Here is a 24,582-nt window from a genome sequence, read left to right as displayed (position 1 = left end):
GCAATATAAAAAAATAGTGTCTTGGAAAACCCCCCCCACCAATGCAAACTCTGTGTTTCACTACAAGATGAGAGGTAGGGTGCAGAGAAGGCCACAGCCACAGGTGTATTTCTTTCATGTTTTCAAGTCACGTCATTCTACGTAACTTCTGGTGAGCAACTTCCATGCCACCTCAGCTCATCGCTCATACTTGAGACATGAAGAGCCGAAGCGCAACCAGTGGGATAGAATATGATCCTGGCAAGTGGAGGGATCAGGTGCCTTTGCAGGCGATGATCTACAGAGCAAAAGCAAATCGTTAGCCTTGCAAAAGAGGTAGGTTGTTCCCATGAGAAAAGAATCAGAATCATCTGGTAAATTCTGTGCATCCTCTGCATTTTCAAATGGTTATTTAAAATTAATCTATACTATAGTATCATTTTATGGTTTGCCAGTGCAGCTTACTGACCATACAATGTCCCAGAAGGAATCTGAACATTTGCCAGAATCAGTAATGGTCAGTGAACAACAACTGAAATGGGCTGGAGAATGTCCCTTCCCTTCAGTGGGAATACTAGCACTTCCTATAAAAGGGAAATAGGAAATGAAGGAGCTTCAGTGTTTCTAAAAATGTACATCTAAATTATCAGTTAAACTACTCAGTAGCATTTGGGCTCCAGATATTGGCTTTTTTCTGTACTTCAAAATTACTTACCTCAAGAGAAAGAGAGCACAAGAACTGAAAGTAGTCGGAGAATGGAGGTTTTCCACTTTTGTTTTGCAGCTATTTTGGAGGGGAAGGCAGAGTCTGAATTCGTAAGCTTGTAAGCAGTCTGGGGCCATGGTGCATGCCAAGGAATGGTCTCTACCCAGAGAGAGAGCTCTGCTCATGGTTTTGCAGTGCCAGATATCTTAGGAGGAAACTTTATTCTGTGAACCACGCGACACAGGTACCACATAGTAATAATGAAACTGCAGAACTGCCAGCACTTCATTGGCAGAGGCTGATTTTTGATATATATTCCAGCCCATTCTCCTGGTTCTCTGCTCCTCTGTAAGGGCTAATTAAAACCATGGGAATAAATGGTGAGCTTTTCCAGCAGAAGTTCATCAGTAAGTCCCTCAAAGATACATGCAAGGGCCTTTTAGTAGAAGAATTGGTGAAAGAATTACTGAAGTAACATAGCTTAAAAATTATATTAATACAAAGCTATTAGGACAAGTAAATGGTGTAAGGTGTTGCAGAGGGATGTGGTGATACTGCCTGTGCGATAGAATATCCGATATAGGTGAGTGATGCCAGTGCAGGTAGAGCTGATGTCAGGTGCACAGTAATGGCATCATTCAGAAGTCTTTGAGTTCTCCAAAAGCATCTGCCCAGGGCTCAGCACAGATGAGGGCAAGAAAGGTGGTTAAATGTGTGAAACAACTTCCTCAGGTGGAGTGATGAAACAGGGTAGGGACCTCTGTCCTGAAGGGAGGAAGTTATGGAAATCCCTGAGGTTGTGGCAGGGGCAGAGGAGGTGAATAAAGAATGATTTTTCAACCCTTCTCACAGCACTGGAGCTAGAAGACATCAAATAAAAACTACTGGATGATGGGAACAAATACCCAGCACGTAGTTAAAACTGAGCAGCTCATTGCTTCATGAGCGCAAAAAACTTAGACATGCACAGAAAGTTAATAAAATCCATAGCGGACTATTAAAATATTATTTGTTTATTCATATCATGAAGGGATGAGTGAGCTGATCAAGTATGTGTTTACCATGTTCTGTTACTCTTCCTTGCCTCCACTGCTGGAAACATGACAAAGGGCTGTGAGGGCTCTTGGACTCCCACAGGAAAACTGTTGAACTCTTCCTGTGTGGAGTTGTACCTTCTGGTACTCTGTTCTGGAGTCTGTATGGCATGTGAATGTGTGAGGCAGCTGGTGGCAGTTGCTGTGACCGCAGTGGGAGAAAGGGCACTGCTTCCCCGTCACAGCTTCTTTATTATGAACCTGAGGAAAGGGAGGACAAGTCAGACTGTCTCTTACTCAATTCCAGTAAATTTGTGCCAAGAAATGGTAACACGTACTTCTGTGAAGTGGTGAGGCCAGCATTTTGTGGTTTGGTTGAATTTTTTTTTTCTTTTTTTTCTCCCCCTGTCCTGATTTAATTAAACCATGCAGTCAGACTTCAATAATCCTCATCGCTTCTTAACTCACTGCTTTATGTCGAGGTTTACTCAACTCCTGGTTGTACAACTCGCCAGTTCCTTCTCATTAATGTGTTGATACCAGCATTCAGGGAGGGTATAAAAAGCTGGAAGGAAACATGGTGATTTACTCCCTCTTGTCTATTTGTTTGCTTCAGAAGTACTTGCACTGGCACGAATAGACTTTTCTTGTGCATGGAAGGAGATAAGGCTGGGGTTTTCTGTTTTATTTGTTCTGTACCACACATATTTCCCCCACCCACCCACTCTCTCTCCCTTTTATACATGCTTACACACAGATGTACTCGCATGCTAGCAGGTTTCAGAGAATTTCGCTCATTTGAGGAGAACGTGACCAATGTCTGGGATGAAATATTTATGTTTTCAGCATCACGAGTCATTTCCAGCAATCTAACGATCATAGACGGGTGTTTCTGGGCAGGGTGCTAAAGCACCTGTCACTCAGCGCTTAGGACACTGCAAGAACATTAGTGACAGCAGCGCTATCAGGAGTTTGGGTGCATCACGTTGTTACAAACTATTTGCTGCCTGCCCAGTATAGCCCCATTTTCAAAAGCAGAGAAGTAGTTTAGCTAACAGGCGATGCAGTCGTCTGTGTCTTCTGCCTATTCCTTTCTTGAAAATGTCAGTGTGGCTCATAGCTCTGCTGCTGCACTGTGATATCTTTGACTGCTGCTTCTCATACAGGAACCCGCAGACAGAGAATTCAGGTGATTTTATGAATAGAGGGATTTTTCTGAACCTGCTGTGTTTTGCTCAAGCGTTCTCCCTAGGCTGGGTGTCTCTGCGGATGGACGAGTGCATCTGCAAGTTTCAAGATGTGCGGTTTCTGTTCTAACTGCTCGTGGGTGGGGTGGGATGAGTGTGGTGGCGTGAAAGAAGAGAAGAAGAAACGGTCTCCAGCATCAATAAAGTTTCTGGTGTCTCACATCAATATCTGTTCTCTTGCAGGTTCTGCTTTTTCAATACTGGCCTCAAGTGAAGCTCCGCGGGATGAAAGGCTTATTGTGTGACTCGGCACCTTGAGTCACCGACGGTAAATTGCCGCATTCTCTCAGTTATTAGTTAAGTCCTTCTGTTCTGGTGAAGTCAGTGGAGGTTGTTTTTGCTGGTGTCGTATCTGAGCCATCAAGTTTAATGAATTGTTGCAAATAATTTAATCTGCACTTGCAGGTGCTATTAAAACAATTTTTTTTAAACCAAGAGATTTTTTTTTTTTTTACCTAGCAAGTGCAATCATTCTGAGTCACAATGGTTTAAATATGGAGTAGCAGGATTGGTTTCTCTCATTAAAAAGCCTAATGCTGAATTCAATATTCCCTTCTGCTAAACTTACCTCCTCCAGAATTTAAGACTTTAAGTTGCAGGAGATAAAACATAAGGCCCTGGTTAATTGCAAATAAATAGTGCCAGAAATATGTACAGATGGTACCTGAAGTTGACTGCTGAAGACTATCCATTAAACTATATATAATTTGCACGACGTGTGTGTACAGGAAGCAGGAGTAAAACTTTTTTTTTTTTTTTGTGATTTCTCACATTTGTGAAAAACCAGAACAACAGGAAAAGAAATCCTAAATGAACACTCTTCAGTCTGTGAAACTTATTTGTGAAAATAGCAACCTGTATTTCTATTTATTTACCTTAATTAAATTAATTAATTCAACAAGTCTGAAGATTTCAGCATTTTACAGGGTACAGGTGTAAATATCTGGCGAGTAGAGTGTATGTATTAAACTACGTCTACTTAGCTAGTAAATATTTTGCCGCATTAGTTTGCTCATTCCCAAGCAATCAGTTGTGAACTCCAGTGTTGTAACGGGTCCACAGGGAACATTTGTGCTTTGGTTGGCACTTAGATTAAATTCATCAAATGATTTTTTTCTCCCTTCAAGGCTGACATTTCAGAATGTTTTTTTTTTTTTTAAAAAAAAGGTTGTGTGCCAACTGCCAAAGTCAATTAATTAAATGGTAAATCTGAAATTTGTAGGGGAAGATATCATTCCATTTTGCTGTGTGACCTTGGAAACATGAGTATTTAATCCACACGTGCCTTACCAGAGGGTCCTGATCTATTTTCATTGAAAGTAAATGCAAAACTCCCAGAGATTTTTTTGTGAGATTAGAGATTACCTCAATGATGATATTTTACCCTGCATTTTCCTTCTGCTTTTGATACTCAGTAGTAATGGGAATATCCTTGGAGGTCCTGCTATGCTCGATAGTCTGAAGGATTCAGCACTTAGTATGAGGTGTGAATTTATGGCCTCATTTTCCGTGTGTTTGAAGGTACCTCAGGTGTGAAGGCTTCTGTCCCAGGAGTCGTGATTCCTATGCTGGCCAAAGAACTTCATCTTAGATCTGTAGTAGAGATGGTAGAGGCAAAATTCAATAGGCACGAGCAGATGGTGATCCTGTTCTGAGGCAGCACAGGTTCCACAAATCTCTGCCCCCAGCAAGGGGTGTATCTGCCTTCAACGGCTGCAAAGGCAGCCTGGTTCCAACAATTAGGCTGCACCTTATTTCTCTGCCTCCTACTCTCCGTGTCACTTTTTGTACATTGTATTGAACTCCTCGTGTTTTACCTTAAGGTGCTTGGAAATGAGTGCAATGCACTGACTGTTCTGCAGCTGTTAGATTCTGTCATTATGTTTATATTTGTTTTGTGTTTATTTATGTTTTCCCTGCCTGAAGACCACGATGTGAATCAGGACCCTGTATTTTGGACCCTATATACATATGGCATGGAAACAATGTAAAAGACAGTAGAAGCAGTGAATAGGACAGGTGCGTAATGTTAAACAGTATATCTGACACTGTACTTTTCTCCCTTAGGCATCTGAAATTCTTTCATTCTGTGTTTTGCTATAATTTCAAGTCCAGGACTTGTACCTAATTTTTGATCTGCCCATTCCCTGTTTGTTGAGTGAAAGCAGGTGCTTGTTTCTTTGAGAACAGAAAAGCTGCCTGGAATGGTTTCCTACATAATCAGAAATTTGTTAGGTTTTGGTATCTAATTCGACAACTTGATGTGAGCAGAGTAGAGTTCAAGGAAAGGCATCGATCAGCCATCTGTAGTGGGGAGGGAAAACTGCTAGCGCCAAGGGTTTTTCTTAAATGCATGCCTGGTAGGAATGTAGGTACTGTATCTTAACATATAGAAAGGAAATTCTTCTCAGGATTCGTAATCTCATTTCTTCTCCTGCCCCTTTGCTTTATAAAGTGCAAAGACCAGCAGTTCTGTTTCTCAGAGCCCCATAGTGCTTCAGACATGTATTTATTACTCCTTCATCTCTTTGGAGTTGTCCTGCCTGTCCAGGCATAAGATGTTTTGCAGCGAGGATATCTCATGTTTTCCCATTGAAATTGTTCCTCCTTGTAAAAGAGACTTACAGGTGTGAGTCTCAGAGCCCAGAGAGGGTGGGTCACTCAGCTGTGAGCAGAACCGCGAGATCATCAGCTCTGCTTTTCTGAGCCACTGTTACCGTGTTTAGTCTGAGAAATATTTGACGTAAAACATTAACAAGAGTGCTTCCAAGAAGAAAATGAAGGATGCCAAGCTGTGGATAATGCTTGAGATCAACACTGGTTTGGATTCCTAGCTTCTTCATACGGTGCAGATTGGAGTGTCTCTATGCCTCGAAGGAGAATCCCTGAGGGGAATTGGGAAACTTTAGTTTACACAATTGAAGGAATTCAAGTGGAGCCAAGGCTAAGCAACCCAAGAGTGGAAGTTAAGAATACTGAGTTTTGATTTAAATCCCATCTGAAGCACCTAAGGTCTTAGGCGGGTCTAAAGCTCAGCTGATGTGTATTTAAAATTCCTTCCTGTAGGATGGGTTTGTTGTTATGTATTTATCTTAGGGGAACGTTGGGCAAATAAGTGGGTGGAGCACCCACACATCACAGTAATAGCTGTACTATATATGGACTTAGACAAATAGAGAAGGTGTTTTCAATGGCTTGTAAAATTTGGCAGATAACAAAGCTCACGAATGTTTCTAGATGATCACTAGATTACCACGTTTCCCTTAACCAGCATTAGGTTGTTATCTGTGTTTTTTCTGTGCAAAACGCCTGTATTTCCCTGTGAACCGTGAATCTGGTTTTCCAAGAGATCATTAAACATGAAAGAACTAAACATCCTAATTTTTTTCCCCAAAGTTGTATCTCAGCATTGTCTCCATCAGTAGCCTTGTCTGCAGGAAGTGTAAAGTTTCCTGCTAGGATTGTTTGACTGCTGCCAATTATCAGATCTGCTTTTGGCAGCTTTCCTCTCAACCTGCTGATTAGCTAATGTGTGGTTACTAATACAATATGGGAAACTGGTGTAAATGAGGAAGCAAAAGATTTATTAATTTCAAGTGCTAAATACTGTTTGTAATATAATTATCAATGCTGTGAAAAGCAGTCCTGCTTTAAGAAATAGTCAGGTTTCCATGTTGCTTCTGAAATGAGGCACAAGAATTTTGTGCAGCAAACAGGTGTATTTTCCCTTTGATGCACACACGTAATTTTCATCAGATCCTTAGGTTTTAAAGGCAGAAGAGGGACCAGTAGAGCATCTAGTCCAACTACCTGTAAAACACAGGCCACAGAATTTCATCCAGCTACCCTGTATCAGAGTTAATAGAAAACAGGAGCCAAATGCTGAGCTGGATGTGCAGCAATGTCACTCCACTAAGCTGGAATGATGGTGTTTTGTACCAGCTGAGAAACTGGCAGTAGACTTAAGTGACACTGAATTCCTGTTGCATAAACCTAAATGAAAATGGTCACATATTTTAATAGCAGAGTTGAAAGAGCCTTCCTGGGGCTGAGTTTTTGCAAAGTGTTTTAAACTCTAGAAGAAAATTAGCTTTTTTCCAAACCTTTCTGGGATAGATGTGTTCCCTGCTGTAATTTAAACTTGTCCCTTCACTGGATCTCTTGAAGAAAAGGCATAAAGTTAGCAGGAAAAAAATGTTTCTCTCTAAACTGAAACCTGTGCCAAGATTCACATTTGTAATTAATTCATGCCCAATCATTTTAGCGGGGGAAGGAAGAACTAAATAATGTAATAAACCCCTGAATTTTCTCAGAGCCAAGAAGAGCTTGAACTCAAAAGTTCAAAGATTAAAAGTCTCAAGAGCTAAAATGTAGAGTCTGTACTTTCTTTCGTTAGGTTCTATATTTGGCAAAACAAGATGTCTCATCACTCTTTTGTAGCCATCTGTATATGTGTGTCGATGATGTTATTATATTTATAGCAGATTCAGCCTTATCATTTAGCTACAGACAGAACTCTACCTGCTCCGAGCTACGGGGTTTAAGAATGCTCTCAGACAATATTGACACAGCCAGTGCCATAACATCCTGCAATCTGCACAGAAACTAAGACTTTGTGCACACCAAAGCTGAACAAAAAAACCCTTCCTTCCTGCTCCCCGAACCTAGGAGAGAGCGTTGAAAGGGAAATACCAGTGTGGGGAGAACATCCTTCAGATTCTAAATCAGATTCTGTCAGTTCTGTCTCAGGAGAAGGTGGCAAAGGCTTTTGTGTTGAACGGTGTCTATCATGTCAACATGTAGAATATATAGAAAGGAAGACAGCTTCTTATTAGAGCAGCTGCTTATGTGGATGGTAAGCAGAGAAAATCTCTCATAATATTCCCATTCTCAGCGATTATAAGTCCACTAATGGTTTGGTTGATGAATAGTTGGAGGTGCTTTATATTTGCTTGAGAAAAGGTAAACAGAATGCATACATTTTAATACAAACATTCCCCATACCTTTCCTCTACTGTTTTTCTTTTTCAGAGCTGTTTCAACATGCCACAGCACATTTTGGTGCTACTGCCACTTGGAAAAAAATTATGATCATTTACTGTACAGGTAAATTTCAGAAGACATACTCTGAAGCTTACCAATAACCCCCTCTTCTTTCTCTTTTGCTCGATTTACTCTAAGTAGGACTATAAGAGCCCACACATTCTTTGTTTCTCTTTGCCCTTACCCAGAAGCATTTAAGCACTCCCCATCCTTTAGAAAATCCTCATTTACCTGTATGGTACCACTAAGTATTTGGTAACATCGCACTTGCCCGCAAAGCTTGTAGCCACAGCACATGGTTCAGCCTGTCACAAACATCTGCCTCGTGAGGTATATCCAGCTTCTGAGCTTCCCACGATGCTTAGACCTGAAGCTCATTCAGCACTCCATAAGAAATCCGAGAAGAAGATAACTATATGTCTATTTTATGCAGCTGGGCAAGACGAATCAGCTAAAAATGCCACCTGAAATGCTTTCCCTTCCTGCACATCAGCCTGTTAGCTTGTGTTAGATGCTGCTGTGAAGTGGATCCTCAGGAACGAAGCATTGGAAACAGCGGCTTGTGAATGAAGACAGCGCTTTGCAGCACCCTTCCACGTCTGGTGATGAATTGTAGAGGCCACTGCTCCTTCTCATCCTTCCTGGCTCGTTATGGTGCCTCCCACCCAAGCGAAGGTGTGTGTCAAGTGTGCCAGTGTATTTGCATGATGATACAAGGTAAGACAAGGCACAGGCGGACGAGGTGCTGAGGGACGTGGTTTAGGGATTGATAGGAAAGGTGGGACTCGATCATCTAGTGGGTCTTTTCCAACCTGGTGATTCTGTGATTCTAAGATGAAACATGAGTGCCACAGGGGAGCCAGACGGAAGAGGCTCTGAACTGTATATGGTGGGTGACTCAGTACAGTCCTGCATTTATTGTTTGGTTCAGTCCTACATTTCTCAGACCACTAGGCTGACCTCCAAGCAACTTTGAAAATCTTGTTTTCCAAAGCCTGAAGTTAGGCCATTGTACAGAAAAACTGGCTGTGGTTTGTAGTCTTGCCAAATTAAATATAGCTTCAGTGAAAGTGACATGCAATCTGTATAGTTTAGCCTCACCAGTGAATAAAAAGGCTCCTTCAGCCTAGTCGTGGATGTGTCAGTAATACAAAATTCTGACAATTGTAAGAGTGTTGCATTTGCAGAAGCTTTGCCCTTTCAGTCTGGTGATAAAACATCCGTCTGTATATCGTTCCATTTTGTCATTTGCTTATGGAGCACTTCTTTCCTACACTAAAATTAAAATTGAAAAGACTTCTTCACTTCTGGGGAATAGAGCACCGTTGAAGAGAAATTCTCCCTGGCAAATTAATAGATAAGGTCTGCCATGCTAACGCAAAAGCAAGCAAAAGGTAAAAATTGAATCTCTTTATCACAGTTAAGTCATTTTTCTAAACTGAGGAAGTAGTATGGGATGGAAAATATAGGATAGATTCTCTTGCAGAAAGTGCTTTTAAACTTTAAAAGATCCATAACTAATATTGGGAATGGTTATAAATGACAGTCTTCTCTTTTAGATTATGTTGCATTTATTACATTCTGCCAGGACTTTATGGAGATTCTCAAGGAATTAAAGTTATATTTATGATAAAAACATGGAGCTGCTTCTAAATAGCATTTTCATCTTATTAACTGTTGCCTAGATAACAGGCGTATCTCCTCGAGCACCTCTATTCTGGTTTAGCACTGCAGCTTGCAAATTAATACAGTCATTATAAGACAGCAAAGCTATATCACTTACCATTTCATTATTGTTCAAATCAAAATCCATATTTTTTCAGTTTTCCCTAGGGTTACGAACCGGATAGGGAAATGTTATCACCTTGCAAAATAATCTCTCAAGACTCACTCTCTTTGGTGTTAAGAGAAGCAGTTAATCATATTACAGTAATTTTCATATTAATAGGTCCTGCGTAAAGAGAGAGTTAATGCTTTCCTTCTACATGCAATCCTCCAACAGTTTTTTTATGTATACATATATATGTGTGTCTGTGAATATATATGTGTATATATATATGAATCTGCTTGGAACTAGATTAGCACAAAAGATATCACGTCCTACTCAGTATATGAATCAGGGTCAAATCAACAGCATACCCTTAAATTTTTAATCAAAATGGCAATCTGTCATCCCTAAGAAAGTTAGGTAATGTTTAAGTGAATAACATGAATATGTACCGTGTTTTAATGGAAAATACAGGGAACAACTTAACTGCAGCACAGGAGAACACGCCGTAGAGTATCTCGCAGACACTTTATTCTCTACCTGAGAAGCTGTGATCCTATAGCATGTGTATCCACTCTAAAAATCTTTACACCTGAACTCTATTTTTTGAAGATTAATTCACCTTTTGCTTTTGTGATCTTCTCAAATGCTTTATTTTCCTGAAAGCTTCTCACATAATGTTGTGCATTTAACAATGTAATGTTATTTAAACTCAGCACTTTAACTTTACGTGTGAGCACTTTCTGATAATTTTCTTTTTTCCAATCTGCCAGCCTGAGTAATGAGAGCTGTTCAGAAGATTTTGAATGTGAATTTAAGGAGCTGGCCGAGGAGTCAGGTGTTCACTTAATTTTTGGCAGCCTGAATGTGAAAGAAAGGTGGGTCAGGTGTGCAGAATGGTGAGGAGACCCGGCTCTGTGTGGGAACCGGAGCCTACCCAGGCGTCACAGCTAATAAGCCCCACAGAGAGTGGGATCAAGACCTGGAGCACTGTCTGGCTTCCAGAGCTGGTCAGCAAAGCCTGTGAAGGAGCCCACTGCCTCTTCTTCAGCAGTGTGGGAAGATGCTCCCTCGGAAAACCTTCGCTTTCTGTCAGCATCTGCTCTGCTTTTGCTGAGCTCCGTTGCCGTAATGATGCCATCTCTCTCATGTCCTTCATTATTCTCCCCACTGTCATTCCCAGGGGGTCTGATTAAAATCGGTGGAAATCGCCCTTGGATTTTACTGGCTTTGGTACACGGGCTCTGCTCCTTAATTTGCCTTTCTCCTCTGTTTTTAACTCCGCTTTCTGTTTAGACACACTTCTGCTGCGTTCTTCGCATCCCTCATCTTCCCCCACTTTCATATACTTTTATTCCTATTCCTGACCTACTCGACAACTGTTAAATTACTTAGGCAGTGAGCAAAATGCAGATTAAAGAAGTGCTTTTAGCTTTGAGCTAAAATGTGTTGACAGGACTCACAAGAGGCCTGGAGGAGACACGGAAAAGTGGTGTCATTTTGGTAGAAAAAAAGATAGAAAAATGCTTCTCCTCAGATCTGAGGATTCACCGTGGTTTTGTGGCTGCACTCCTGGATGCATTAATGAGGTCATGAATCCACTAATAGTGTGCAGAAACAGTTTCAATTAGGAATAATTTTAACAGTTGTTTAATGAAACTTAAAGGCAGCTTGAATTAGGTTCTACCCTCACTACAACGGTGTAAACCAAAGGTAATGTTATTCAAACTTCTGTTCTTTTTGATTAGCAGCACTTTGAAAAAAAATCAGACTCTAGCGCACTCCTGAATTTCAGATATTATACAGTATTTCCATTTATAACCTGACATAATTCCCACACAGCATATGGTATTAATCTGGTGTAAACACCGTGTTATGATGATACCCGAACACATACAGCTGACATGAAAATGTCTTCGAGTACAGTATTTCCAAAAGCAATTCTGCCTGTGTGGTTGGTAGCTAGCTTGCTGGGTGAATCTTTATTTCTTTTTGGTACGTACATGAAGGTGCACAGGAGGAAACATAGTGTATGAAAAAGGAGATATTTCCAATGTTTGCGAAGGGAGAAAAGGAAATTTCAGCATGATCCACTTTTTTTGGCCTCTCGGGCGTTCATAAGGAGATCTCACCTTCGTGTGAACACAGTATTTTTGCAGTATTGGAATTTCCTTTGTTTGCTTTAGTGGGTGGATGTGTGGATCAGTGCAAGGAATAAAGTGGCACGGAGTGAAATTGCTGACATCTTTGTAAGAGCAAATTGTGTCCGAAATGAGTATTTAAGGAATTTATTAGTTCTTGCTGAAGGTAATACTGCTGATGTGCATGTGCCCCAGACATCACCCTCTTCTGGTAACCAGGCATTTTTCAGTGTTCCCTGCTGAGAGGGGTGGGAGACCCGTGCCCCTGCTCCAGGTAGATGTATGTGTGAAATCCTTAAAAAAAAATTGCCTGACATTGGAGCTGAGCCAATCATTTTGTCAAAAGGAGATAAATAAAAGCACATCTTTTGGAAAGTAGATGCTTGCGGATGGTAATATTTTTGCTTGAACGCTTGCCAGTAGGGCCAGATTCACAGCTGGTGTAAACTTTTCTAGTGCCATTGAGTTAACACCAGTTTGAGATGGAAAAATCATTTATTAGGATGAAGTGCAGCCTTTTCACAGATTGTTTGTAGCTCCACCTGCTACCCACACTCTCATTTTTTTAGCCTTTCCTAGTCCTGTCTTTTCTTCCCGAGGATCCTTTCTTAAATACACTCCTAAGAGAAACAAAATAAGGCACCCTCAGTATCACATTCTCATAATGAGAAGGAACTGTTCAGCAATCCAGTTCTGCGCCCGTTAGCATCACTATACATGCACAATGACTTAATTTCAATTACTTCATACTTGTGCCACGATGATTGACAATAGGTTAAGCTGTCGATGGCTTTGCAAGGCGAGCATTTCTGGCTCATCTCTCTCACCCAATACAATATCTTCTGTTTAGAAAAGAGACGACTGTATGAATTGCAGTGGGGCAAGCGTAAATCTGAAATAAACCCGCAGAAACTTTACACCCGCGTGACTAAGAATTGAATGTAGCCCATTTGGTTATATTCCTTTTAATGGCTTCTGCACGTTCTGGCATCCACCAGAGATTAGATGGAAACCAGCAGACGTGCTGTTATCTGCGGTGCGAGCAGGACACGAGAGGTGAAAGGCTAACGCATTATCACACGGCACCACCTGGCCCGTCCAACACAATCGGAGCAACCATAATTGTATTGATTACTCCTTGCGCTCGTGACTAATGACCTCTAGCTGCAACCTTGCATTTTCTAAATCTTCTATATTCTGATTTAATAATAAGATTTGATTAAAAATTGCCATTAGCCAATGCCAATGATTAGTCAGCAGGACTGAATCCCGCCAAGTCCCAATGAGTTTCATTATTCTGGAATTATAAAGGACAGAGAACTTCTCTGGGTTAAGAATATAAGGATTCTGTCTCAATCAGGAATGAAAGAAAACAACACTAATGTACAAATGTAGCACAATGTATGGCTGGTACTAACAGCCACATTTTAGAGAAGTGTTTAAAGAATTAAAGGGACTTTGTCACAGATGGTGGGGACAGTTTGCTTTTACTTTTCATTTTTGATTGGAAAGCCAGTGTCAGATGGTGCGTGAGGGGGCATTTTCCTAAAGAAGCCGTTTCCTTTGATGAAACAAACACATGGGGGTTATTGAGTTTCTCCCTGTGCCGCAACAAAACGGTGCAAAGTGTATGTGGGCAAAAAATGAATTATGATTGAGTTGGACAAGAGGATTTTCCCAGGTTGTTCACCTGCTGAGGATATATTAACCTACAATATTTATTTACTTTTTTTTCAAAAGAATGTCTTAATATTTAAACAAAAGGATAAATTTTTGCATCCTCTGACGAAAATAAAGAAGTACATTATTTCCTTCCATGAAGGTAAAACATTGAAGTACATGTGAATTTCTATACATGTCGCTAAATCCTGCTGGGGTTTGATTATGGCCGCGCTTCGCACGCACCTTGGAGGGCTCTGGGTCTGACTGGGGGCTCTGGTGTTTGTGCAGATGGGGTGCACAGAGGAGATGCTCGGTGGGGGAGGCGTCTGCTGTGGGCTGGGCATCCCCCAGGCCCTGTGGAACCTGGATGAGGGACTGGGTGACGTTGAAGTCAATGAGACCTGAGAGCACTCGGCACCTTTCAGGTTCAGGCTTCTAAATAATAGAAGACCCTTGAGGCACAGTAAAAGCATTTCCCCCCTTGTAATACGGGAGCAAGAACACTGTCCTCCCTCGCTTTCATCCTCCAGAAAATAAAATAAGTGCCAAACCTGAGTCCTTTCAGATTTTTAGGGCATTTGAATAAAGAAATACCTCTTTTAATTACTGTGCACATAAAATCTTCTGTCATCTTCAGGAAAAAAAAAATTAAACATACTTTGTTAATAAAGTTTGCCTTTGGCAACTGTTGTTTTCCCTGCTTATTATAAGTGCCTTTAAAATGTTTCCATTAATTAAAGCTGCTTTTATGGGCTACATCCATTTAGTAAAATTACAGAAAGAAGTGCTGCCGACACATCTGCCATTGACTTCTGTTTGCCTGAGCTTTTTATACCCCCGTGAATAGCACAGTGGGGAGAGAAAGGCTGCGAAAAGGAATGATAGAAAGAGGTGAATTCTGTCCAGCAAAGCATGGAGGTCAGGAGAGACTCGGCTGGTTGCAGGCTCATGTTTTCCAGGTTTGCACAAGGAGAGTGGAAAGTTGGTTGAACTCTAGTTTCAACAGAGTAGCGCTCTTAAAAAATACTAATTGAAATGCTCGGAAAATAAAAATGCACAAAACGTGAGTTTGAATATATGAGATTGTGTCCTGCTGGCGCAGACAAGAAGGAGGTTGATCTGAACATCTCAGTATTAACTTGCGGACGTTTTTATACGCCCTCAGCTGAAAGCATTACTAGCCAGATTATAATTATAATTACCTTGGCTTCATCTCAGTGTTTATCTGCCATGACACCCACCCAGCCACCTGCCTGCTATTAATTCATTCAACACTAACTTCATCTTTTTTTCCTTTTATCTTGTTTTTTTCCTGTTATCCTAACTTTAAAAAATGTGTCCGTTATTAGAAACAAACTAACACAATATTTGTTTGTCCATGACATCATATGTTCCTTTGTTGGGGTTTTTTTTTTTTAAATAAAGAAAAACCCAACCCAGAATTCTTCATATTGTAAAAATAACTTGTTTGTATTTTATAGTGAAAAGTGGAAAGATCTGGCATTTGACTCAGAAACTCAGAACAGCTGATAATCTTCTTCAGATTAAATTTTTTTTTTTCCCCTATCTGAAACATTGCCAGGTATTCAAATAAGAGGAAATTCATGATAAGGGGCAATAAGCCCGGTGCACAGTTGGCTTGTAGGATTGCACTGGGGGTGCAGTTCTACGTGAGCCCTGGGTATTTGTTGCTGTTGCTGCTAATGAGGTGCTGAAATTTATTGTTTGCTCTGACAGAACTCTGAGATGTCCAGCTCTCCTGTACAACGATGCCTCAGAAACCCCACAAAACAAGAATAACTTGAAATAGCAGCCATTCCAGTAGTGCTTAAAGCCTTAAAAGACTTAAGGCTACATTTTGCTTGCTGCTTACTGGACAGAAAGCGCTTCTCCCAGTATGAACCGTGAACTGGTGCTGCTGTGTGGACGTCCTGGATGTTTGGTGAGCAGGAGATCGAAGAACAAGAACAGACTGCAGCGTGTCTGAGAGAGCTAATTATAATAATGGCTCCAGGTCAGGTAAATGCTTCTCTATTTATCTGACCCAACCACTGTTTATCATAATCCTTGTGTCAACACATTTTTACAGAGTGAAAATTAGCAACTAATTAATTTAATTCCAGGATTTAATGCCACTGTAAAGGAAAACAAGCAAGGTTTGTGTTGAACAGTGATGTTTCTAGAAGGCAGCATTATAAACATGGAAGTGAAGAATCTTTAAAAGCAGCTTCGAGATGTGTGGTGTAAAGGTCTGATCCTGCAGCCATTCATCAAGCCTCAGTTCATCAAACTGCACTTAACTTTAAGTGTCTGGTCAAGTCTTGTTCAAATCAAAAGCACGTGTTTAAATGTTTTCTGCACTGGGATCTCAGACCCTACTCAAGCAACAGTTCTGACTTCGCTGCTCCTGCTTGCCTGGGGAGATGTGTCAGAGTGAAGGACTAATTGCCTGTGTTCCTCTCTCTCCTGTTGTGCTTTTTTTCAATGACATTTCTGCTTTCTGTCAGTCAAACTTTGGAAATGTCAGGATGCCAGACATGTTACCCAGACCCCTGTACAGGTTCTGGGTGCGCAGTTCAAGCCAGCAAATGGATGAGGGTGGATTTCTGAGGGAGTGTCCTTATTGCTTGTTATACGTCTCAGCTCCCCAAAGTCTGCAAGCTGCTGTTTATCGTTGATCCCTGGTCTGTTTCAGCTCTTGCACTGTTCCTCTGGCATAACTCGTGGAGGCACAGCAGCATCTTGTATAAGGGACAAGAATACTTCACACTGTTCCAGTCTTTTTAACCTGAAGACTTTTAATACTTTTGGACCTTCTTGTGCTGGAAGTTTCCTCTTTCCTTCTTTTTATGGTTTTCCTTATATTGCCTTCCGCATCTTTCCTGCTTTCTACCCTTTTATTCTTAACAGAGGTCGCTGGTGGAGAAGCTGGAGCACACTTCCCAGGTCCTGGATGATTTCTTTGATTTTTTTTCTCCAAGCTCTGCTGGCAGATGATGCCTCATATTCTGACCCAAAGGCCAGAAGAGAGCCCTGGTGTGTCCAGCTGGGTCCCCATTCTAGGTGACCGGAGCTCCAGGGCTCCAGAGTGTCCTGCAGGCTGCAGCTGGTGGACAGTTTCCTGTCCTTTCAGCCCTAAAAGATACAAGAAATCTGTGGCAGAGCTTCAAAAACAACCCAGATGTCCTAGCTGCTCTTCCTCAGTCTTAGACATTAAACAGCTTTCACTTCCAATGCACAGTCACTGGTTGCTGGGATTTTTATATAACCTTTTAAAATTAGGGGCCACTGCATGCAGGGGTGTCTCTTTTTACACTTATTTTTTTCCAATGATAAATTCAGGAAATATTTTGATAGTGTGCAGCTATCAGAAAAGTTGTCTAAAATGTCTGTCCAGCTCTGTGCTGATTTGTCACGGTGTGATTAGCCTGGCTCTGTCTTCAAAGTCATCGTTTGTGTCAGGTAGCAGTTGCTGCAAGGGACGTATGTGCAGCTACAGCTTCCACCAAGACATCAGCTGCTCGGAGCCTGGGGACCGAGGGGCCGCGGCGTAGGGCTTACGATCTTCCTCATCTTGTCGCAGGAGGTCACAGAAGCCATCAGATTGGCTGCAGAACATTCCCTCAGAGCAATGCACCTTTTGTACTGCAGAGTTGCTACTATTTTTGAAGCCGCGGTCCATGCAGAACACGACTCTTTCTTTAGCATGTGTATCGATGCATTAGAAATACCCGCAGGGACAGGGAGAGGCTTCCTGCTCAGTGCAGTAAATATTACAAATTAAAGTAATGTAAAACAGGCAGGAAAAGTCATTGCTGGGTTTGGTTCCTTCTTGCCAACTGGATGTCAAGGACAAACAAAGGCACAGAGATCCCCCAGTGTAGTCAGTTAATATATTTGTGTAAGGAGGTAATAATAGGCAAAAGATCAATGTACTGAAGATCCGTGAATTCTTTCTACGTAACAAAAATTCATCAGCTACAATGGGCAGGGAAGCAAGATGCTGTGGGGATGGCGCAGCAAACCATGGGCTGTGTGTTTCAGAGGAGAGCTCTGAACGTGCCCCATGTCCTCTGCTTCTTTACACTGGCCTTGCACAAAATCTGTGCCCATAAAATGATTGGCCTGTGCAAAGTATTTACTTATTACCTTGTTCAAGAAGTATCTGCAAAGCAATCACCTGCCTAACAGGCAGATTTCCTAATATACGCTTGATAGGGTAGAAAACAACCCTGGATTTCACAGATGCAAAATTGAAAAGCTGATAAAAATATACGGTCAGAGCCATCCACAAAATATTTTCTTCTACACTCACGGGAAACATTTTCCAGTCACAGCTATTTTCCTGTTCACCGGTGCCTTGTGCAGACACTCAGCTTCAAAGGTGGCCAAGGGAAGGTCACCTTGTCAGTCATGTTTCATTAATAATATAATTTTTACTTCCATTTTTTTTTGTTTTGTTTCTCATTTGTATTGTGAGCTTTTGGGAAGCATAGACTTTCTCTCATCATGGTTTTGGAAGACGTACCGGATTCCCAGTCTAGTATGACTCTTCAGACACAACTAGAGTAGAAACAAATAATAGTAAATGATTGTTAGTCGTTGTTTTAGGCTATGCAGAGGAGAAAAAAATCATGCTAAACCGGCACGTTGTAGCACTGGAAATGGACCCAAACTAAGTTCTTAAAATGAGGATAAGCCAAGGTTGTTGCTGGTTACTTCTTAATTAACTAAATGAAGCATAAATAACCAATAAAGATCAAACTTTTGCAAGGCAAATAAGCTAGGACTTTTATGCGTGCCAATAAAATGGATGCTGTCTGGGAGATATTCATTAGCCGAGTGGAAGATGTCTGTAGAGGCTGTGGTCCAGGAAGCTGGTGTTTTTAATGGCACGGGCGCAAAGGATTGTGTAATAAAGTGAGTGGCGCTAGTAAAAGAAAAGAAGTAGCACTTCTTCAGTGTGAATATGTTTCATTAAACCAGCAATAAATTGCACAGACTTTTATTGTCTCCTGGTCTACATTAGCCAACGTCTTGAGTTATGCTAGCGAGGCTACCCATTCATTTGCAGAACAATGAGACTCGTTTACTGTTCCGCACAAGCTGAAAAGGAGATAAGAAAAATGTCGTAGGAAGCTTGCTCTGTGTGTGGAGGTGAAGAAAAACACCTGTGAACTAGCACATTCTCAGGTATGTCTAATGCCCTTTCTTTCTTATTTGTGATTGTAGGTTAAACAAGAAAAATAGAAACCCTTACCTTTTCAGCCTTGGTTTATTCCCACCCCAGTGGTGTTTTGATGGAAGTGAAGTTTCTGGAGAATGAAAAAGATCAGAAGAAGGAGATAAAATGGTAGAATGGTCAAGATCAAGGTCAGTGTTATGTACGTGCGCCTTGGAGAACCGTCAGAGCCACGTGTGGCCTCACTCTGTGGTCAGACTGTGAGGGGGCTGGTGACCTGGTGACCCGGCTGCCTTTTAGAAACCCCCACGGTGTCCAGGAGCAACGTGGTGGGTAAAGCTGTTTCTCCAGGGGCTGGCTGCTTTGTGAATTCGATAGCTGTTCAAGTCACACATGAAAGAGTGTGCAACTCAACATGCTCTATTGGCTGCGCAATTATTCTGCTGAAATAATGATTATGTCATAGAATCATAGGCATGATTCTATGAAATAATGATTATTTCTAGCTCTTTTTACTTCTTTCTTGTTCGCAGACGTCCTTGTGCTTTGTAGAGGGCACAACACTGTATCTTCCTTTTTCAGTTTTGTTGAAGCTAGGTCATGGGGCCAGGACCAGAACCAACACCCCATGAATTTCATCACCACCACCTCCAGTGTCTCTCATTGGTTCCCATTTGTTGGCTAAGGTGCTGGTCCACTCTCCTTTGATCATGTTTTAGATCAACAAGGATCTGTCACCCAGGAGTCTCCAGTACTTCCAGTTATATGGTGCCTCATGGAAAAAAGTTTTGTATTCCATCACGTAACTGTCTGTTTTGTCTCAATGTACAATGGAAAAATGCTGGAGAAAACTCAAGAAGATCAAAATGTAAGTTCAAAATCTGTGTTACTGATCACCAACAGGTGTGGTGTGCTCAGTGTTTGGGGTACGTGTAGATACAAAGATCCTACAATAAATGTCCATACAGGTGCTGGAATAGCACTTTTAACTATGAGGGCTAATTACCTAATAGTTTTGACTTTGATTTTTTTTTAAATCTCTCTCTCCTCTTGTAGCTTCTCCTGTAAAGGGGCAATGCCTGAAAGGATTTGGGGGCTATTAAGAACCTAGCAAGACATTCTGGATTGGTAGACAAATGGTTTTGCATCTAAAATGTGCAGAGTTGTGGTACACTTCAGTGGAAATTAGAAAATTTTCTCAGTCCTCACCTGGGAAGCTTTTGTAGCCTGGCTGTCAAGCAACCATTTAAAATCACGCACTGTTCTTTTGATGTCAAAGTGGTGGCTAGTTCACTTTAAATTTGCATCCCACCAACAGGAATATTGTGCATCTGAGAAGAAAGAGGAGCAAGTAGTAACTTCATGCTACTTGCAGTGCTTCTTCAGCGCTGCAGAATGGTGTTTGGGTATTTGCCTGCTGCAGCTCCGTAGCTGTTCTACCACCTGTAATCAAAGTGCTAAGTTGAATACTTGTTTTTATCTGGGATGACAAATATTGATGACAGTTGTGTAATATTCTGAAAAACTAGAGAGAATGTTTTAGTCCCTGTAGCAGGGCAGATTTAGCATCCGCTACTGAAAATGTGCTGTGCACATGAATAACTGCTCTTTTGGTGTGACTCAGTTGCTAACTGTTTAGCTCTGATAACCCTAATATTTACAGTTTCAGAGCCTTTCTAGGTTCTGTTATTTTTATATCGGCACATACAAAACTGCTTGAATAACTCTGGACCGCAGGCAGAAGAGACGCTCCTCAGCTGTCGGCAGCTGCCGTCCAGTTCAGCTGCTCAGCTGCTTTTTCCCACTGAGTGAACCGAGACTCGGGACGTGACAGCAGTGAGTCATAAAGCCTCCTCGACTCCTTTAGAGCTAGATGCTCTAGACTCTGTAGCGTATGAAGTCATTCTGGTACAGGCTACCTGAATATGGTGGTATTGCCCCCCAGTCTAAGTGGAAATGAGCCTACATCAGTGGGTCTGGGGCTGCCGTAGTCGAAAGACTTTTTGAAAGAGACCCTACAAATGCGACTGATTGCATTTTGTCATGAAAAATTAAAAGAACAGAAACCTCTTATTCAGTTTTCACCAGTCATTTATCCAGATACCTGATTTAAGAAGAAAATATTACCTTTATTCCTCCTCCTCAGGCTCTGAGGAATTCATATTCATTTTTAGTTATTAGCTGAAGCACCAGTGCAAACGCAAGTTGTGTTCCTGCATGTATTAGGATATAAATACCTGTCCTTTCCTCCCTCCTGCAGGTTACTCTATTTAAAATAGGCAATGTTAAATTTAACATCTGAGGTATTGTGAGTGCAAGACTAAATGTAGGTGTAGAAAACGCTTACAGCTGGGCTTTCAACAATGACTACTTTACTAACAGTTTTATGATGAAACTGAAAACGAAAGCCTTGCACCTCTGCCACTGCGACAGAAGCCTCACTCAGAGCGTGACATGGCTCGCTGACATGTGCTGACTACACAAATAATTATTTTCTTTCTTCAGCTTCTTCTTTTCATCTGAGCTGGAGGCAAAAATGTGTCATAAAATACATGCAGAAAATTAGGAGAGTGTCCAAATCCACACACATACCTTGGCCAGATAAATGGAATATCATTCTAGGACAAATTTTGTTTGTGTGGAAGGTCCCACTCAAGGTCATAGATGAGGTTTCCAGTGGGATTTCTTCAGCACCTTGAATCCACTTTTCCTTCTTGGGAAGGTGAAATGTTTTGGTAATGATGTTATTTCTTTTTAAAACAAAATAATCCTATTCTGTAATCTTAAAAGCTTTACTTCTTAGTGAAACTCTTGAATGCGTATTGACTCCCTTGGTTCTCTCCAAGACAGAGGTGTTCTTGTTCTCTGAACCTGAAACAATACTCTCAGGTTTTGATGGTCTGGAGAACATGAACTGAGATAGGTATATTAAGAAAGATCAATATCTTGTATTACAACAGCTGACTTTGGGAAATGATTGGGCTCTCAGCAGCAAATCAGAGCTGTGGTGTCTAAGGCCATCGCTGGAGCTTTTGGCTGCTGCAGCTTTTCACCACATCGTAGTCCAGGGTGCACCCAGATTATTTGGGTACTGCAGGGCTATCAGTGTGGTACAGAGAGGGCCTCCTCTCAGGTACTGAGAGCTCTTGATGTTAATCACTTTATTCTGAGCTCACGGGCTCTGCAAGCTCCTCAGGGCTGTCCTGCCAACTGGCGTTACCTCCCTCCTACATCTCTACAAAGCACAGGCCGACTTCTCAGACCCCAGTGCTGACACCACAAACTTTTTGTTGGTGTTTGTAGCTGATTTCTTATTTATTACAAAATGTGTAGTAATTACCTCTGTTGTTTTCTAATGTTCTTCGAGAGTTACTGGGAGCACGATGTGAATTCAGCAGTGTTTTTGACCCAGGGCTGACTACAGCTACATCTACAATTCTATGCAAGAAACCCAGATCACAGTTACATTTCACATTGACCACTGTGTTGCTCTCCAAGGGTTCACAGTCAGTTTGACCAGGACATCAGCCAGTAACGAATACCATGAACCTCTCAGTCATTAGAAGTTTTTTTCTCCCGAGTTGATCAGTGCTCGTCTTCTAAAGAAAACGTAACTGCTTTGAAGTTTTTAAAAAACAGAAATAAAATAGAAAACTTCTTGCCTCCTCAGCTGATGTAAACATCAACTATTAGCAAACAAATTATCACTCAAACCCAGACAAATTAGGTTTTGGTTATCAACACATACTTAAAAATAATTGGGAGTAAAATGTCCTCCTTAGTTAGTACCTTTGGGGATACATCTGCAGCTTGACCTCATCATATCTTTTTCTATATTGAGCTAGTTTTGATGTTTTAATAGGCACAATATTACAGCTTCACACTGTGACATAATATTTTGCCTTCAAATACATACACACAGGCAACACAAGGGACTGTTTGTTATCTTCCATGTATAAGAACAAGTGCAATGTAAGATAAAAATGGAAGTGAAAAGCTTAGGTAGTAAAACATGTTTTCTTCCTCCTGTTTTTTTCTGATGAGGTTACAGGAAAAACACACAAGTTGTTTGTTTGTTAGGTTTCCAAGCTGCCAATATGTACAGTAGAGAAAAAATAAACAAATCAAACTTCTGACAGGTGCAAAAAGAGAGAGCTCTGAGGCAAACTCTGACTCCCCAGGGGATTTAAAAAATTTTCCTCTTGCCAGATCCAAAGTAAAATTCAGTGTCTTTGTCCAAGAAAATAAACAATTCTGCTGACTTGCCAGAAATCAGGGCTTGTCTTGGAGTTTTTATAAGATGCACGTAGATGAAATTCAGTTAGTTTTTTTTTTTTTAGCAGAGATACCAGGCTTAGATGATACAGTTGTGGGCGAAAGGTAACATTGCATTTTGGAAAGCAAAGGTTGCTAACTCATGGCAGCTGATTGACATGAGCTGTTCCAGAGGTGCCTGAGGAAGCCTGTTCAGCAAGCGTATTTGACTTCTTATTTCATTCCATGTTGTCTTGGTTGGTGCTATTTCCTATATTCCAGTCCCTCCCCAACTATCTTTTCCTTTCAAATAACTGCCACTAAAAATTCCAATCCAGACAATCTATCCAAATAAATGTGAAATACTGTAAGAATGAAGTCATGTGAATGTACAGGGGAGAAGAAGGAGCGATGGAGATGAGGTGAATCTGATATTTCCTGCATCTATCGCCCAGCAGTGACTGCAGGAAGAGTGCAAGGTTTGGTCTCAAATGGCCTCAAGCTCCACCAGGGGAGGTTTAGGCTGGACATTAGGAAAAAATTCTTCACAGAAAGGGTCATTGGGCACTGGCAGAAGCTGCCCAGGGAGGGGGTTGATTCCCCTTCCCTGGAGGGGTTTAAGGCACGGGTGGACGAGGTGCTAAGGGACATGGTTTAGTGTTTGATAGGAATGGTTGGACTCGATGATCCGGTGGGTCTCTTCCAACCTGGTTATTCTATGATTCTATGGTGATGGCAAGTTGCTTAGCCCCCATTAACGTGTCCCTTGGTGTCAGCCTGTGCTGTGAAGGGACGTGCTGCTTGGCTTGGAGCAGCAGGAAGGTCTCCCCTACAATCTGGTGGAACCCATTCAGATCTGGTCTCAAGGACCTTCCAGATGGCCATCCCAACCCCATTTGCCTCCGCTGACATCCTAGTAAGGCAATAACTGTACCCACTGTGTTTTAAAACTCAGTTTTGAGGAGGTAATCCTGGTTCTATCACAAAGTCTCATAAATTAAATTGAAGTCAGTCACATTTATGACTGGTTGTTAAAAAGCTGTAAGTGTTATGAATTTATGACATTGTGCTCATATTCAGCTGTTCACTGCTCCTGCTTCTAGGTCTTTTTTCTCCTACGTGGAATAAAATTTATATTTGTGGGTGAGATCATTATAAATCTTTTATGTACCACAAGTGCAATTTTAAATGTTTGCAGGCATGGAGAACTGTGCCCATGAGATGTCAACCATATTTCATGGGTTATTGCTTCATAGAACTGACAAAAAAAGAGCTTTGCAACTAGTATACGCTCATAGACACTTCTTAAGTTTTCATGTTTGACCTTTAAGAGCTGGTAGGCAGCATGAAAAGTGCAGCTTAGGAAATAAAATGCTACATGGTTCATATTTTACTTAGGTGCCAGTTTGCCATGTTCGTTTTTTTTCTTCAGCAAAAACACCTTCTCAGAAGATTTGCCCGTGCCCAGTCCTCCAAGGCTGCGTGCTGATTCCAATTACAATTGGACAAGTTCCTCAGGAGTGAGCGTAGTTCAGATATGCCTCTACATAAATCAGTGGTGAGACA

General features: G+C 41.3%; 1 long non-coding RNA gene across 3 annotated transcripts in view; it reads left to right on the top strand.

Moving 5' to 3' along the window:
* Positions 1-24,582, top strand: part of LOC138717792 (uncharacterized) — a 66,784-nt gene that overhangs the window by 35,033 nt on the left and 7,169 nt on the right. For 2 of the 3 annotated variants that reach the window (XR_011336942.1, XR_011336943.1), the window contains 7 exons: positions 3,150-3,234; positions 4,893-4,985; positions 7,998-8,072; positions 8,443-8,684; positions 15,318-15,599; positions 18,813-18,953; positions 19,482-19,757. This is a non-coding gene — a long non-coding RNA (uncharacterized lncRNA). Of the gene's footprint in view, positions 1-3,149; positions 3,235-4,892; positions 4,986-7,997; positions 8,073-8,442; positions 8,685-15,317; positions 15,600-18,812; positions 18,954-19,481; positions 19,758-24,582 lie in introns of those variants that run through there. The other variant, XR_011336944.1, reaches the window with a different exon arrangement.

The sequence above is a fragment of the Phaenicophaeus curvirostris genome, chromosome 2 (genome assembly GCF_032191515.1).
Source record: "Phaenicophaeus curvirostris isolate KB17595 chromosome 2, BPBGC_Pcur_1.0, whole genome shotgun sequence".
NCBI classification, from domain to species: domain Eukaryota; kingdom Metazoa; phylum Chordata; class Aves; order Cuculiformes; family Cuculidae; genus Phaenicophaeus; species Phaenicophaeus curvirostris.
This window is presented reverse-complemented; position numbering and strand designations above follow the sequence as displayed.